Source organism: Monodelphis domestica, chromosome 3 (genome assembly GCF_027887165.1).
Source record: "Monodelphis domestica isolate mMonDom1 chromosome 3, mMonDom1.pri, whole genome shotgun sequence".
Taxonomy (NCBI): domain Eukaryota; kingdom Metazoa; phylum Chordata; class Mammalia; order Didelphimorphia; family Didelphidae; genus Monodelphis; species Monodelphis domestica.
In genome coordinates this window covers 254,406,020-254,422,155 of record NC_077229.1, presented here as the reverse complement: position 1 = coordinate 254,422,155, position 16,136 = coordinate 254,406,020, and the positions used below count along the sequence as shown (strand labels likewise).

Genomic DNA, 16,136 nt, shown 5'->3' with positions numbered 1-16,136 from the left:
AATTTAAGATTACAATGAAAAATCTTCTGGACTCCAGACCCATGCGCTCTACCTAATGTACCACCTAGCTGTCACCTTTCATCTTACCTTCTATTTTCAATGTGTTTTATATATATATATATATATATATATATATATATATATATATATGTATATATATATATATATACACCTATGTATTTGCACACAATCTCTCCCATTAGAAGCAAGTATGCACAGGGCTTAGCATGTAATAGGAATTTAATAAATGTTTATTTACTGAACAACCGAAAGTGATTGGTAGTCATATAATCAATATATGCCTGCCCATGGCTTCTTTCATTCACTCAGATAATATTCCACCTTACCCCCACGGTTATAGGTATTCTCAGTTAAAGAAAAAAAATTGAGCAATGGGAAAATTAAATGATATAATAAATCTTGGGGGCAGTTGGGTAGCTCAGTGGATCGAGAGCCAGGCCTAGAGATAGGAGGTCCTAGATTCAAATTTGGCCTCAGCCACTTCCTAGCTGTGTGACCCTGGGCAAGTCACTTAACCCCCATTGCCTAGCCCTTACCACTCTTTTGCCTTGGAACAATATTCATTGATTCCAAGATTGGAAGGTAAGGATGTAAAAAAAATTGATATAGTAAATCTCGTTGGTAAGTACTGAGAGTGGAGCCCAGTTTTAAGTCCAGCCTTTCTGTGGTCCATGCCCTTCTGCCTCTCTGTCTGGAGGGAGGAGATGTAGGAATGCTGTAACAGAAGGCCAAGTGGTTTTTCTTTCTGCCATGTGAAATCTGAATACAGTGTGCTTGTTAACATTTGTGTCTACCTTCACTCCTCCAGGTTCTTTTGGTCTCCGACTGATCAATACAAATGACTACATGATAGAGTTCCCGCATTTGGAAAAGGCAGGAGGTGGCATCTATAATGTATTGCCACAGATGACTGATAGCTTCAAACAATAGATGGGGTGAGAGTGCCCTAGAATGTCAAGTGTGAGGGCTTTTCAGCAGTGATTAGTAGGATGTCGTCTTCCATGCCATCTGATATCTCTTCATCTTTTTCGTGTTTGGAGGACAGCTCGCTACAGATATTACCTAGCAACAAAAAAAGCTTGAGTCAGTTGAGGGAAGAAGCAGGACAGTTGTTATTTATCATGCTGAGATGATGCATTGTGGTTTTAAAATGGAGAAGGAAAAGCCAGATTAAATATTGACATTTACTATATTCCAACTGTGTTACCTTTTGGCTTGTCTGACACAAAAGCATATATTCAATGAAAGGGGAGAAATAAAATCTTCACATAAGTTCTCTTGGAAGTAGCTAAAGTGAAAAGGTTTAATGATTTATTATTTAGCATAGGATGGCCTGAGTGGAAAAGCATAGGAATATAGCTTTCATCTCTACAAAATCTTTTTCTTAATCTTGTTTCAGTGTAGTATACCTCATAAAATCAGGTATATTTTAGGCCTCACTATTAATTATTTATCTGAGGGTTTCATAAATAGACAAAGGGACCAATTTGAATTTCCTATATAGACTATAAATTCAATAAAACAATTTAAACTACATAATCCATATTGAATATGGAATATATCAAGTAATATTTACTAAAGCATTAAATAAAATACTAAATAATGTTTACTAAATACATATTAAATAAATTATGTTTTAAACAGGGAATTTGAAGATGACTTTCTACCTTTAGAGATAGAGAATTCTCTTTTCCCAGGATGCTGCTTATAATAAGGAACCTTTAAGCCAACTATTGAAATACAGAGTATTCTTTTCCTTATTGAATTTGCTGTCCTTGACAGATCTTTTCTTCCTGCTATTACAGTAGGGGAAAGTTATAGAATTTTGCTTATTATTTGGTCTGCTGTCTATAGGAATTCTAGTTCAAATTACAGTTCAGGCCTGTTTGGTTTGAGGCAAAGATAATGTTTCCTGCTTCTTAGCTTATTAGTTAGGATGGCTCCCCAGTTCTTATTTCACACCAAGTACAGATTACCAGTTTAACAAATTTCCACAGTGAGCAAGTCATTGTCTATGGTAACCTGCAAAGTATATGAGCTTATTCTGAGGGACTCTGCTAATGTTATGATGCAGTTCTGAAGAAGAAACAGCAAAATTCTGGAATATCATTTTTATGTGTCACAGAATTGCAAAATGTTAAGACTAGAGGAGACCATCTAGGCCATTCCCCTAATTGTAGAGGCAAGGACATGACTGCAAGCCCTTGGACAAACAGATGAGTTTGTTAAGAGAAAAAGTCTGAGAGAAAAGAATTGGGCAAATAGTACCTTTTGTTGCTTGGTTGACAGGATCCCCAGTTAAAAATTTCTATTGACAAATGAAATTTTAAATGTACCTCATCTGTTTCTCTAAGCTTGTCTTCAGTCAACAAATGTTTTCTATTCATCAGCCTGCGAAACAACTTTAGTGCTGTCACTTACAATGAGTTCACTTATTTGTCTTTGAGAATACAAAGCCTGGATTTTTCTCTCCTTTGCTGAGGTATGAGGGAGGGTAACAGGCAATGTAATGATGAATATATGAGCCAACCTCTACCTGAGAGGAGGAGGGGTTAGGAAGAATGTGTCTTCATGAAGAAAAGAGCAATGTGTGTTCTTAGGTGGTTTCCAGACATGTATGTTCTCAGAGGTAGGATGGTAACCTTGGAAGTAGCTAAGATAAGTAAGAAGTAAGTTCCTTGTTCTGACATCAGGGTGATAATTTTAAAAACCTTCTAGACTTATCCCTTGCCCCCAAATAGTTAAGTGGCAGTCATCTTCATTGTACAGATATAGCAACTTGAGATCCAGAGAGGCAAAATGACCACAGCTCACATATAGCTCACTATGACTCATAGAGAGGTCATAAATATTTTTCTTTAATAAAAATTATACCCCCTCAAAGGCCACCAATCACTTTTTTTAGCCATAACTAAATTCATTTTTGGCATTAGATACTGTTGATTGCTTTCTTCTTTTTAAATTCTTTCCATCCTTTGGTTTCCATGACCCTGAAATATTTTATTTCTCCTTTTATCACTCAGAACTTCCCATTCTGGAAAAGAAAAGTCTGTGGTACCACTAGATAAATCTTTAAGAACATGAAGGGTTAGCCAGGATGAGGACACAGATGGAAATGAGCTCAAGATAGACAGTTTTCAAGATTTAAATTGAGCATAAGGAAACTTTTCCTGAACATGAAGATTTGGACATGAGGTTGTGATACTGAGAAAATTTTAGCTATTTCTTCTTTGCAAGTATTTAACATGGGATAGATATATTCTCTTTGTCTTGAAGTACTTATGTGAGATTTTGCCAGAAGCCAAGGGAATGAATAAGATCATGGTAATGTTCCCTTTTTTTTTTTTTTGTAAAAGATTTCCAGAGAAGTTTGTGCCTTCTCTCTCACTAAAACACCTTAATAAACTAAACACTTAATACTTATTAGATCCTATTATGGAGATATTAATACTATCCTTATATGTAATGAAATAATTCTCCCTGAATTTTAAACTGTGTGCCTACTAGGGATGAAGAACACCTAACTAGAATTACATTCTTAAATCTAGAATTAAATCAATGCCTGTAGGGATTAAGGAAAACCAAAATAGCCATTGATCTGCATCAGAGTATTTTTATGGTTTGAAAAGACAACAATTGAAAAGAAATTTGACACTCTTGCTTTTAGGTCAGAGTTGAAGCTTCTCATATCCATCCTCTCCACCCCTAGCTTAATCAAAGAGTGGAGGGGTGTGAATTGTAGGATTTGTGGTAATTACCACTAAACCACAAAATTAAATTCAACCAAAAACTAAAACCACATGGTATGAAATGTCATCCTTGTATTTTTCTTTTCACTTTCAAATCTGATGCAATCTGGCTCCAAGATATTGGCAAGGAGGTTCAACTAATTTAAAGATTATATACTAAGCTGTGCAAGGATTTGAATCTTGCTCATTCACCAAAACCTTCTGTTTGAAATAACTTTTTGTTTTTATTGGTTTTCCTAACATTTTGTGAGAAATATACATAAGTTCAGGAAATGCAATCAGCAAATAGTAAGATGAATTAATGAGTTTTAAAACTAAAATGTTCAATTAATTAGTAATTTCCACCCAGCCTACTGCCTGACTCATAACAGGAATACTGTAGTCTAAATAAAGATTAGACTGCTTAGCATTTGGAAATTTGATTAAGCTGTTTTTATTTTTTCAAAGATGGGATTATTATCATAGCTTATTAAACCTTTTTAATCATTGCCATTTCTGAAAAATAGCCCGCTAGACTTTGTTCTAGACTTCTTGTAACTCAAATTCTGGTAAGCAGGCTTTATCTTTTTTTTCTTCTGTTAATAGCATCTCCTTTTTCTCAACTCAGATTTCTGGAAGAATGAATAAACATCATGAGGAGATAGGTAGGAAGGAGGAAGGATAGATATCCTTGTTGAAAATAGAGGTTACATTATTAAGGATTATTTTGTCAGCTGGGAGTCAGAAAAATTTCCATCAAGTCTAACAGTGTTAGGAAGTCTGGATGGGAAAATGAGAAGAAATACTTTTGATCCCCACACCTTCCTTAATGACTTACACTTCTTTCTTTTTTCCCTTTCTCACCTATACCCTGCCTTTACATGATTCAAAACAATTGGAATGCTAGTTTCCATTTCCCAACAATAAAAAATATTTCCATGTATCCATTTCTTCCCCTCTGCTCCATTTTAGTACTGCCTCTGAAGTGTTACCCCCCTTGAGTCACATGAACTGTCTCTCTTTTGTAAGCATGCATCTAATTTAGATATATTATCCTAGACTCAACAATTTGGAAAGTTTTAAAAATCAACTCCCCATGCTGGACCCAAGATGTTGTAATCTTAGCAGTAGGAAAACTTAATAAGGTTTGTTTGGGCCATTGTACCTAGTAACCAAGGGGTTCAATCTTTTACACAGCCCATTTCCATCTTTGGCAGAAGTCATTGTCTTTCTGACTTCCTTCTTTCCATTTGGGATAACATTGAGTGACGACCTCCAAACTTAACAAACATATTTGATTACCTAACTGAAGAGTACAGTTTTGCTCCCTTGCTTGTATAGGATGATATTGAGCTTTGGATAGTTTTTCCATGACATTCGTGATCCTATTTTTATATTGCCTTGTGGGGGGGGTCAAAACTACTTCACCACCATGCTCTCCTACCTTCCCCCAGAACAGAAGGAGTATCAGTTCCCATTTACAAGCGATGGAATGGAAGTGGTAAGAGGCTAACTTAGCTAGAGCTTGTAGAAAACTCTGCAATAAATCCATATGAAACTAAAAGGAAGTCTCTGGCTTTATGATTCCCCTCCAAAAGCGACTTCTTTCCTAAATCTGATGATCCAGACTTCACCCAACAAAAATGGGGTCACTTAAAATTGAAGAAATGAAACACCAAGCGTTCCTTTCAATGTTTGTTTTTGTAAGATAATATGCTGTGCAACCAATGTGTATTGTTGACAGTAACCACAGAGACAAAATCATCAAGTGAAGAAGTTACAAGTCCTTGGTAGGTATTATCATCACATTGCCAGTAATTTGTAAGACTATAAAACAGATCATCAAAAATAGATGATGTAACAAATTTAGAAAATTTTTTTTAGAGGGGAGAAAGAGCTCTTGGCAACTTGACTGGCAAATTCTACTAGATTTACAAATAGGATAAACTAGAAAAGGAAGCTTGAAGCTGGCTTCAAGCCCTCACCTCAATTCTCATTAAAATGATGGAATAAGAAGAAATTGCCTTGGGGTTTTCCAGATTTACAGCAGCCAGGGAGGTTGTGGAGGGGCTTCAGTGCTGCAGTAACAGGGTGTCTGTGTGTGTGTATGTGTGTGTGTTTAAGAATTGCAGGGGGAGAGCAGTACTGCAAAAGTAATTGTTGGGGGGAGAATTGAGGAACTGGGATGATATCTTCCCATGTTCCTACTAATAGGATTTCATAAAAAAAAAAGCTATTTTCCCCATCTTCAATCTTAAACAGGTATGATAGCTAAATATTAATATTAATGAGTATAATAACAATAATAAAACTGGCAGCAGCATCAAATGAATGGGGTCTCCTGCAGTAGAAATATTTACCCGATGTGTCCTGCCAGTTAGAGAGATTTTGGCATCAAACCTAGACATTACCTCATCTTCCTGGGCAGACAGCCTATTTCTATGCTAAGCAAGTCTGCAGGAGTGAACAACTGAATACCTACCTGATTAGCTGGGCTGTAGCAGATCTTGGTTGGAAGCTATTTCCTTTAAAGTCTGTCTGTCTGACTGGCTAGCTGTCTGGCTGTCTCAGTCTTACACTTTCTCTTTTACTCTCTCTGTAGGATTTGCCATCCTGAATCATCCAACTCCGCCTTTTCATGTTAAAGGGCATATTGTGTACACAAAGGTCTGTCAGACAGGTAGGCTAGTAGTAATACATGTTGAAATCAGAAAGGTCAAAATTTATGGGATGAAAGTGGTATGGAGTATGTGTGTTTCTCATTCCCTGTAAGAATGAGAGAAGTGGATGTGAAACTGGATTTTCAAAAGGGAAATAAATACAAGAACAATTTGGTTATGAGACTTTTATTTCAACTATAATCAAATATTCCTTTTTGAAGACTTAATGACTTACACTTCTTCACTGCAGTTTTGCAGGTTTGGTTTATAATGCTTGTAATCTTGTTAAACATAACCCTTAAAATCCTTTTCTAACATTTATCTCAAAGTACTTTTGACTCTAAGTTGTTATTATCACCGAGCTTAATCTGGTGTAGGTACTATTCATTGATTGATTGATTCATTTATTCATCAAACAATTCTTGACTACCAGGTGTATCTGTGACCATATGCTAGGTATTCACTTTCACAATATGGACTCTTTTGATAAACACAAAACAGTAATAATATTACTGTACTACAAATTTCCTGGTACCATGATGAATGGCACATTATTTTTTAGCAGCAAAATACGTTCATCTCCCAGTTACTTATGTCTAATTTAGACATGGGAAACTATCCTTGTTGTGGAGATTAATGCTTGACTTTGGTGCTCATTTTTCCTTTTTCCTTTATTCCTTTCCATATTAACTTATTTCCTTTGTAAATTTTTATAATATTTCTACTAATCTACAATTTTATCACTAACCTCCATATTTTTTAGCAATATCAAATGGCAAAATTACATCTTTTGTGGTTCATATATGTTCTCAGATTTGTGCTTCTGGGCATGTTTAAATCCTTTGTCTATGAGTGCTGGAAAGCTACTTGCTGATATATTTGTAGTCGAGGCAAAATTATGATTACTTTTGGTTTATCTCATAGCTTCCAATGTGAATGTTACTTACTATTTTGTCCATAATAATTACAAGCTCAAAGTGTCAACTTCGCTAATGTATATTATGTGAGTATTCCAATATATAGTTATTGACTGGTTCATGTTTTTTTTTTTAAACCCTTACCTTCCATCTTGGAGTCAATACTGTGTGTTGGCTCCAAGGCAGAAGAGTGGTAAGGGCTAGGCAATGGGGGTCAAGTGACTTGCCCAGGGTCACACAGTGGGAAGTGTCTGAGGTCAGATTTGAACCTAGGACCTCCCATCTCTAGGTCTGGCTCTCCATCCACTGAGCTACCTAACTGCCCCCTGGTTCATGTTTTTAAAAAGGAAAAGAAACAAAACACAACAAAAACACTGGCTTATCAAAAGTGCCAAAGTGAGTCAGAGTTTTAGCATACCAAGATAATTTTATGCCATTATCTAATCACTCTTCACAGAGTATAATCTTAAACAGGGAATACATAGTAAGTATGATGACTGTGACCATGGGAACACCTCCTCAATGGTTGGATATGGATTTATACCCTTCTTCCTTCATTCTACTCTTTATAGTCTTCTAAAGATGTATTTCATAACAGTATGTGCTAACTCAAAAAAGTAAGTTTACACATTGTTACAATGCCACGATCAGTTCTCCTGATGAACTTTTAAGACAGATGGTTTACCATGGAACAATGGACAGAGTTGGACCAACCTTTGCCAATGACTTCTAAACATGTCTGCTAAGTAGAAATAATCTACTGTGGGGAGGAGGGATGTGATGTGAGAATACAGGGAAGAGAGCAAAATGAAAAGAAGCCTTTAAAAAAGATTACAACCCTGGAGTATTTGTTTACAGTGACATAACCTTTGAAGTGCACATGCCTTTGTGATGAATCATGGAGTTTTCACAAAGTGATTGGATCTTAGGTTTAGAGTGGTAAAGGATCTTTGATGTCATCTGGTGCAATCTCTTCATTTTATAAATAAACAGAGACCTCTGAAGGTGAAATGACTTACCCAAGGTCACACAGGTAGTAAGAATAAAGCTGTATTTTGTTCTCTTAACACTAAATTCAGGGCAAATCTGTCATTTGTGATATTAACAGTCATTTTTAATGAACGGAACTTAATGAGGCATAGAGGCTTCAAATCTTTAAAAAATGAAAAGGTTTTCCTGCATATAATTTGATTTAGTAAATTATTTTTCATCTTGTTGCATTACTTTTTCATATATGAGAGAATATACTTCTAAGCATTAACTGTGATAAATGTAATCACTGAAAAAATGTGGCCTTTTGTACCTTAATAATATTTCTATATGATAGCCTGTGAAAATCATTCTATGCAGAGTTGGCAATCTGCTCCTATTTCCTATAGGTTGAATGTTTCCTTACTCTCAGATAATGGAACAAATGGAAATAGTTTTCCATTACCATTACAAGGACCAGTATTTAAGACTATCTCAAAGAAACAAGGTTTAAGTACCTCAGTGATTATTGTCATATTTTTATCTTTTGCACTTTTTTCATGTCAGATAAGGAGAACAGATGCTGAAGGCAAACAAGAAACTAGGACCAGAGTGAACCTTCCCACTACATAAAGTTCAAAGTTATCTGCTGCATCTAGTTGCTGGACAATGAGTATAGGGGCATATGGAGGCATGAAAAGCTAAGAAAGAAAGCACTAGTTCATTTTCTATGAGGTAATTCCTGAATTGAACTGTGTTTGGTGTGGTGGTGGTTCAGTGGGGTTTTCTTGGTAAAGATACTGGACTAGTTTTCCATTTCCTTCTCCAGTTCCTTTTACAGAAGAGGAAATTGAGACAAAACAGAGTTAGGTGACTTGTCCAGGGTCACACAACTGATAAATGTCTAAACCTGGATTTGAACTCAGGAAGATGAGTCTTCCTAATTTCTAACCCACTTCTCTATGCCACCAAGTTGCCAGTTTATCTTCGAGTATTTTTTACATATCTAGAGGCTTCAAAGACTGGTAGATTAGTAGGTTATATACTAAAAGAATAGTTGTAAATATGAAAACTCTGTAGCATGAGCTATTGAATATACAGCACAACTGAATAAGAGAGACAGAAGATGCTTTCCATGTTTCCAGTATATATATATATATATATATATATATATATATATATATATATATATATATTATTTTTCAACCAGTCATCTTGCAGTTGACCTACACCTAACTTTTCTTGCATTCCACTTGAATTAAGGTATTTTAGAATAAAATCATTTTTTGTGAATGGAAGTAATTATTAACTAAAAAAATAGTTGTTGAGAGCTGGACATTGTGCTAATCCCTGGTATGAAAAAAGACAAAAATCAAATAATTCCTTCCCTTAAATAGCTTATATTCTAGCAGAATGAGATAATGGAATTTTCAAACACAGCTGAATGAGAATTATCATGGCCCTTTGAAATCATGGATGTCCGAATAAATGTCAGAGATGGGTAACAGATTTGTTTGTCATAGTTCTTATAGCATTCAAAGTTGTTTGCTTTTGCTCTGTTGTTATTGTTATATAAATTGTTTTCTTGTTTCTGCTCATTTCATTCTTCACCTGTTTATAAAAGTTTCAAAATTATTGATTTTTACAATTCTGATTTTATAGAATAAATTGTTCTTGTTCTACTTATCTCTCTCTTTATCAGTTGATACAAGTCTTTCTACTTCTTTTAGAAGTCTCATTTCTTACAGAATAATTGTTATTCTATCATATTCATATGCTACCATTTATTTAGCTATTTCCTCCCTTTAATTCCCTGAATTTTACTAACAACTCTCTGTTAGTCTAGCAGTGTTACAGCTATGTCAAAGGACATGAACTGTTTAGTAACTTTTGAACAATCCCAATTTGCTTTTAAAAATGGTTGGACTATTCACAAGTCTACCAGTAGTTCATCAATGGGCCTGTTTTCCCAGTCCTCCAACTCTTATCACTTTCCTTTTTGGTCATTTTTGACAATCTGATGTATATGAGATGGAATCCCAGAGTTGATTTAAGTTTTATTTCTCGAGTCATTTGAGGCATTTAAAATATATATTTATATCGATAGCCTGTTACTTTTTTTCAAAATGGGCCATTCCTATCATTAGGTGATTTGTCAGTTGGGGAATGGCTCTTGTTCTTATAAATTTGAATCAATTTCTTACATATCTTAGAAATAGGTCTTTTATCAGAGAAACTTATTGAAAAGGCTTCCCCCCCAATTGTTCTCATTTTAATCTTAGTTTTATTAGACTAACACTTTTAAATTTATTTAATCAAAATTATCCATTTTACTTTCTGTGATTCTCTTGTCTCTTTTACTGTCATGAACTTTCCCACCACTCCATGTACCTGATAGGTAATTTCCCCCCATGTTTTTCTAATTTGTCAATATTGCAGCCTTTACCATATAGGTCACATATCCTTTTGGAACTTTTCTTGGTTTAAGGTAAAGGTTATTGGTGATAAATTTAGTTTTTTTCATATCTTCCAGCAGGGGTGATTCCATAACCTCATATATGGAGTTTTTGTGTTTGTTGTGAATACCAGGGGACTAGATATATTTGCTTCTGTATATTGTGTACCTAATCTAATTGATCTGTCTGTTTAACCAATGTCAAGTTGTTTTGAGAATTACAGGTATGTGGTATAGTTTGAAATTTACCTTTGTTCTCACTTATTTTCATTATTTCCCTTGAAATTCCTGACCTTTTTACCTCCTTATGAATTTTATTATTTTTTTACTTCTATAATCTTTTTGTAATGTGTTATGTCATTGAATACAGAAATTACTTTACATAAACTTTCCATTTTTATTATATTGACTCATTCTGTTCATTAACAATTAATATTTTAGGGGGCAGCTGGGTAGTTCAGTGGATTGAGAGCCTAGAGATGGGAGGTCCTGGGTTCAAGTCTTGGCCTCAGATACTTTCTAGCTGTGTGACTCTGGGCAAGTCACTTAACCCCTATTGCCTAGCCCTTACCATTCTTCTGCTTTGGAGCCAATACACAGTATTGACTCCAAGACGGAAGGTAAGGGTTTTAATTTTAAAAAAATTAATATTTTATAGGATTAGAGGTTATTCATGGGAATTTATTTTATATCTTGCAAATTTGCTAAATTTATCAATAGTTTCAACTAAATGACTCAGAGTTCTTTAAGAACACCATATCCTCTGGGGGCAGCTAAGTGGTTCAGTTGATTGAGAGTCAGGCCCAGAGATGGGAGATCCTGGGTTCAAATCTAGCCTCAAATACTTCATAGCTGTGTGATCCTGGGCAAGTCACTTAACCCCCATTGCCTAGCCCTTACCACTCTTCTGCTTTAGAACCAATACACAGTATTGATTCTAAGATGGAAGGTAAGGGTTTAAAAGAAAAAAAGAATATTTCCTCTGGGAAAAAATGGTATTATTTTCTTCTTTATTGATTTTTATTCTCTCAGTTTCTCTTTCTTGTATTTTTTACATAGACAAAATTTCTACTACTATTTTAAAATAGGAGTAGTGATAATGAATATCCTTATTTCACCTCTCATATTATTAGAAAATATTTTATCTCTATTACATATAACGAAAGCATGATTTTTAGATATATTATTTATCATCTTGAGAACAGGTCCATTTATTCCTGTATTTAACAAAAAATGGGTGGGCTAGTTTTTCAAAAGTTTTTCTGCATATATTGATGTAATTATATGCTTTTGTTAATTTCATGATTAATATGGTTAATTAAGCTTATCATTTTCCATCACAAAACCAACCTTGCATCTTAGTATAAATCCAATATGGTCATAGTATTTTATTTTTATGATATCTTATTCTAGCTATTTTGCTAGTATTTACTTAAAATTTTTTTATCAATGTTCACTAGGGAAATTAGTCTTCAGTTATTTTTTCCCCCCTAGTTTGTCTCTCCTTGGTTTAGATGTAAAGACCATATCTGTTTGGTAGGATCACTAATTTTGCTATTTTTGCAAATAGTTTATACATTATTAGAATTAAATACTCTTTGAATGTTTGATACAATTCACTCATGATTCTATCTGGTTCTGAAGTCCCCTCCACTTTAGAAGTTCATTTATGGCTCCTCAGTTTCTTTCTCCAAAAAATTCTCAATTTCTTATTCTATTAACTTGCATATTTTGTCCTCTTATAAATATTCACTGATGTCATTTAATTTGTTAGTTTTATTGGCATGGAATTAGGCAACATAGTTTTAATAACATCCTTTATTTCTTCATTTATTCTTCTTTTGGGAAGCAGCTTGGGCTGTGATGGCGAACCTCTGACACGTGTTCCAGCACTGACAGGCAGCGCCATTTTTTGATGATACATGGCCACTTGCGGGCTCAGTGCACCTCAGGGCCTGGGAGCTGCCCAAGGAGCTGTGGCTTGAAGCTGTGGCCATGGCTATGCCGCGGCTTGGCCCAGTGGGGAGGGCTGCGCCATAAGCTGGCTGAGGGGGTAGGGGGTAAGTGGTGGGTGGCTCGTGCCAGGTGGCTGGGGCCCATGGGGCTCCCATGGGGGTGGGGAGGAGAATGGGCAGGCTGGTGGGCAGTAGTTGCTGCTCTTACAGCGATTCCTGGGCCATCTGGTTGGGATGGGACAGGGAGGGGCCCAGCTGCTAGAGGAAGACTGGGTGAGGCTCCAGCCCATGTGCAAAGGAGGAGTGCCTGGAACCGATTACCAGACACTTTTAGCACCCTGAAAAATATAGCAATGGCTTTACTCACAATTTTTCCCTCTATGTACTTTTTGTGAGACCTTATTCTCAATGTTTATTATTATCAAAACCAACAAAAGAAACCGATTGACATATGAAATCAGTAGCACTTGCTTGGACTTGAAGTGTACAAAATACCAACTTTCAATTGAAGATTTAGCCGATGAAATTCAGCAAAAAAAAGGTCACTAATAGGCAGGTTAGTTAAAGAAGTCCCTCTCCCCCTCACTTATCTTAGTTCATGGCACCCCACAGAAGTTAAATAATATGAATACCAACAAAAGAAACCAACTGACAAATGAACAAAAAGTCATTAAGTAGGTAAGCTAAATAAATTAGTTTTTGGTTTATTAAATACAGTTATATATTATAATTATGTTTTTGTTATTTAAACTATAAATGTGAAATTATGGGTTTTTTTCTCAAAGTGACACACCACCTGAGTTATGCTTGTTTTTTTGGCAAATTTTGACACACTCAAAAGGTTGTCCATCACTGAATAGGATGTATAGTGTTTAGAGTGCTGAGTGAGTCTGGAGTGAGAAAGATACTTGAGTTCAAATTTGATGTCAGAGCCTTATTAAACTGCATAACCGTGGGCAATTGTAAAATGAGAATAATAATTGTACCTATCTTCCAGGATGTTTGTGAACATCAAATGAAGTCATATTTGTAAAACACTTAGCACAGTACCTAGCACATACTATGTGATATATGAAGGTCCGTTCCCTTCCCTTCCCTTTATTTTGAATTGTCCTTTTCCATTTTTGGTATTGGTAATTTGGTTTTCCTATTTCCTTTCAAATTAGCTAATTTTTAATATATTTTAATAGAAAAAAATAGCTCCTAGTTTTATTTATTAGTTCATTGGTTCAGAAGGTGGTTTTGTGGGTAATACCACAAAGACCATTAAAGGATTGAAAAATAGAGACCTATAAGGAAAGGATTAGAAACCTGGAATTAGTCATCCTGGAGAGGTGAAGGCTAAAAGGCAATTCAATAACTGTTTTCAAGTCCATGTAAGATTTTCACCTGGAGGCTGGTGACCAAATCTCTGCTAAAAAGAGAATGAGAACAACAGAGCTTATTAACCTGTAATATGAAGGGAATGCAGGTTAAAGAAATTATAGGATGAGGAAAGGTTTGCAAGGTAGAGGTCTGGGAGCAGAACAGAAAGGTTCTGTTGTTTCTCACTCCATTACTTACCACCTCCCTGCTGGAAAAGGAAGGAGGAGGTGAGAAACTATAAGGTGGCAAGGGAGTGGAGGAATTTCTATGCTATTTTTATGGAATGACTTTACCCTGCCCAGAAGAAAGGAATTTCACTCTCTCTAAAGAAGGTTAGGAATGTGGTTATACTCCAATGAGTTGGGTAAAAGGGAAAATTTCTGAAAACAAGAGACCAGGAATTTGTAATAGATTATCATAGGAGCTTATGGAATCAGCTTCTCTTGAGTCTTGAAACACAAAAAGTAGATGATCATAGCAATACCTCACATTTATGTAGTTCTTTAAAGTTTACAAAGTTATTTTCTCCTGTCAAAACTGCAAAATTAGATAGTACAAGCATAATTATTCCACTTTTATACATATATATGCATATTTGAGACATATAGAGAGGCTGCCGGTCACAAATCTAATAAGAAGCAGAACCAAAGTTCTAACCCATCTTTTGTTTTTCATGTGTTTTTTGTTTCATGTTTTGTGATATTTCAACTATCTATAGTACCTCAGCACAGAGGAGATGTATAGTAAATACTTGTTGATTGATATATCGAGTCTCATTTTCTCTTTTCATGTGATGTTTAAAGTAGAAGTGACACTAGAAGGTAAAGAATGAAAAAAAAAGAGCTTAAAATTTTCTTCCATATTATGATTTGGGATTATATTTCTAAGGGAGAAAGAAGGCTTATTCTCAGAAATATTGAATAATCTTAACAGTTTCAAAAATAGATATTTGCATTTATGTTTTCTTTCACTTTCCGTGATAGGAGAACAGAACCACTCAATGCCCAAATTGATGGTCCTGTGCTATTTCCATTGCTGTTTAAGTAGAACTTTCTTTTGAATTTTTGGTTTCCTGACTGGTTCTCTAATCACATGGGATCCAGTGCATTTTTTTTTAAACCCTTACCTTCTGTCTTGGAGTCAATACTGTGTATTGGCTCCAAGGCAGAAGAGTGGTATGGGCTAGGCCATGGGGATTAAGTGACTTGCCCAGGGTCACACAGCTAGGACGTGTCTGAGGCCAGATTTGAACTTAGGACCTCCCGTCTCTAGGCTTGGTTCTCAATCCACTGAGCTACCCAGCTGCCACCTCCAGTGCATTTGTTGAGTAATGTTTGTTGCCTACTTCTTTGACATGAGAGATTTATTCTCTAATCTTTTTGGTTGTCTTCAAGTTTTTCACTTGTTACACAGTTCTGCAGAGAAGTTTTACTGAGTCTTGAGCTGCTAAAAATACAGTAACTATATATAAAGGAGAAAAGTTGCTAGTGTCCCCTACTCCAAAATTACTTTGTATTTACTTTATATTTAGTTTCCCATAGAAACAACCTTTTAATACCATCATTATGCAGCCATTGCCATATGGCAGCAAGACAAAGAATAAATAATTTCTCTGAAGAATTAAAAATTACTCTCACAGACAGTGGAGAGCCATGGATAGGCAGGAACAGGGTGCAACATGCAACCAATGAGGAAACTGGAAGACTAGGCCTAAAAGATGTAATTGAGGAAGTGAGTGATAAGAAGAAAAGGTCAACTAGTCACTTATTGTGGGCAAGAGATAGAAAGTCGGTCAGTCTACTATGTCCTAGACACTATACTAGGATCTGGGAACGAAAAGACAAAAGCAAAACCATGTCTGTCCTCAAGGAGCTTCTATTGTAATGGGAGAGCCAACATGGAAACATAATTATATATGAAAAACCTACAAAGCAGACGCAACCTCAGAGGGAAAGGTTTTAACAAATAGGGGCAGTTGGCTGAATCCATGGATAGAGTCAGATCTGAAGATGGGAGGTTCTGGGCTCAAATTTGGCCTCAAACAATTTCTAACTGTGTGGTTCTGG

At 35.6% G+C, this 16,136-nt stretch overlaps 1 protein-coding gene across 15 annotated transcripts in view; it reads left to right on the top strand.

Moving 5' to 3' along the window:
- The window catches only part of LDLRAD4 (low density lipoprotein receptor class A domain containing 4), a 637,530-nt gene that overhangs the window by 430,863 nt on the left and 190,531 nt on the right, over positions 1-16,136 (top strand). The window contains exon 4 of one of the 15 annotated variants that reach the window (XM_056820778.1): positions 6,352-6,429. The exons of the other annotated variants lie outside the window; for them this stretch is intronic. The gene's annotated coding sequence lies outside the window, so the exon portion shown is untranslated. The remainder of the gene's footprint in view (positions 1-6,351; positions 6,430-16,136) is intronic. 15 annotated transcript variants of the gene reach the window in all.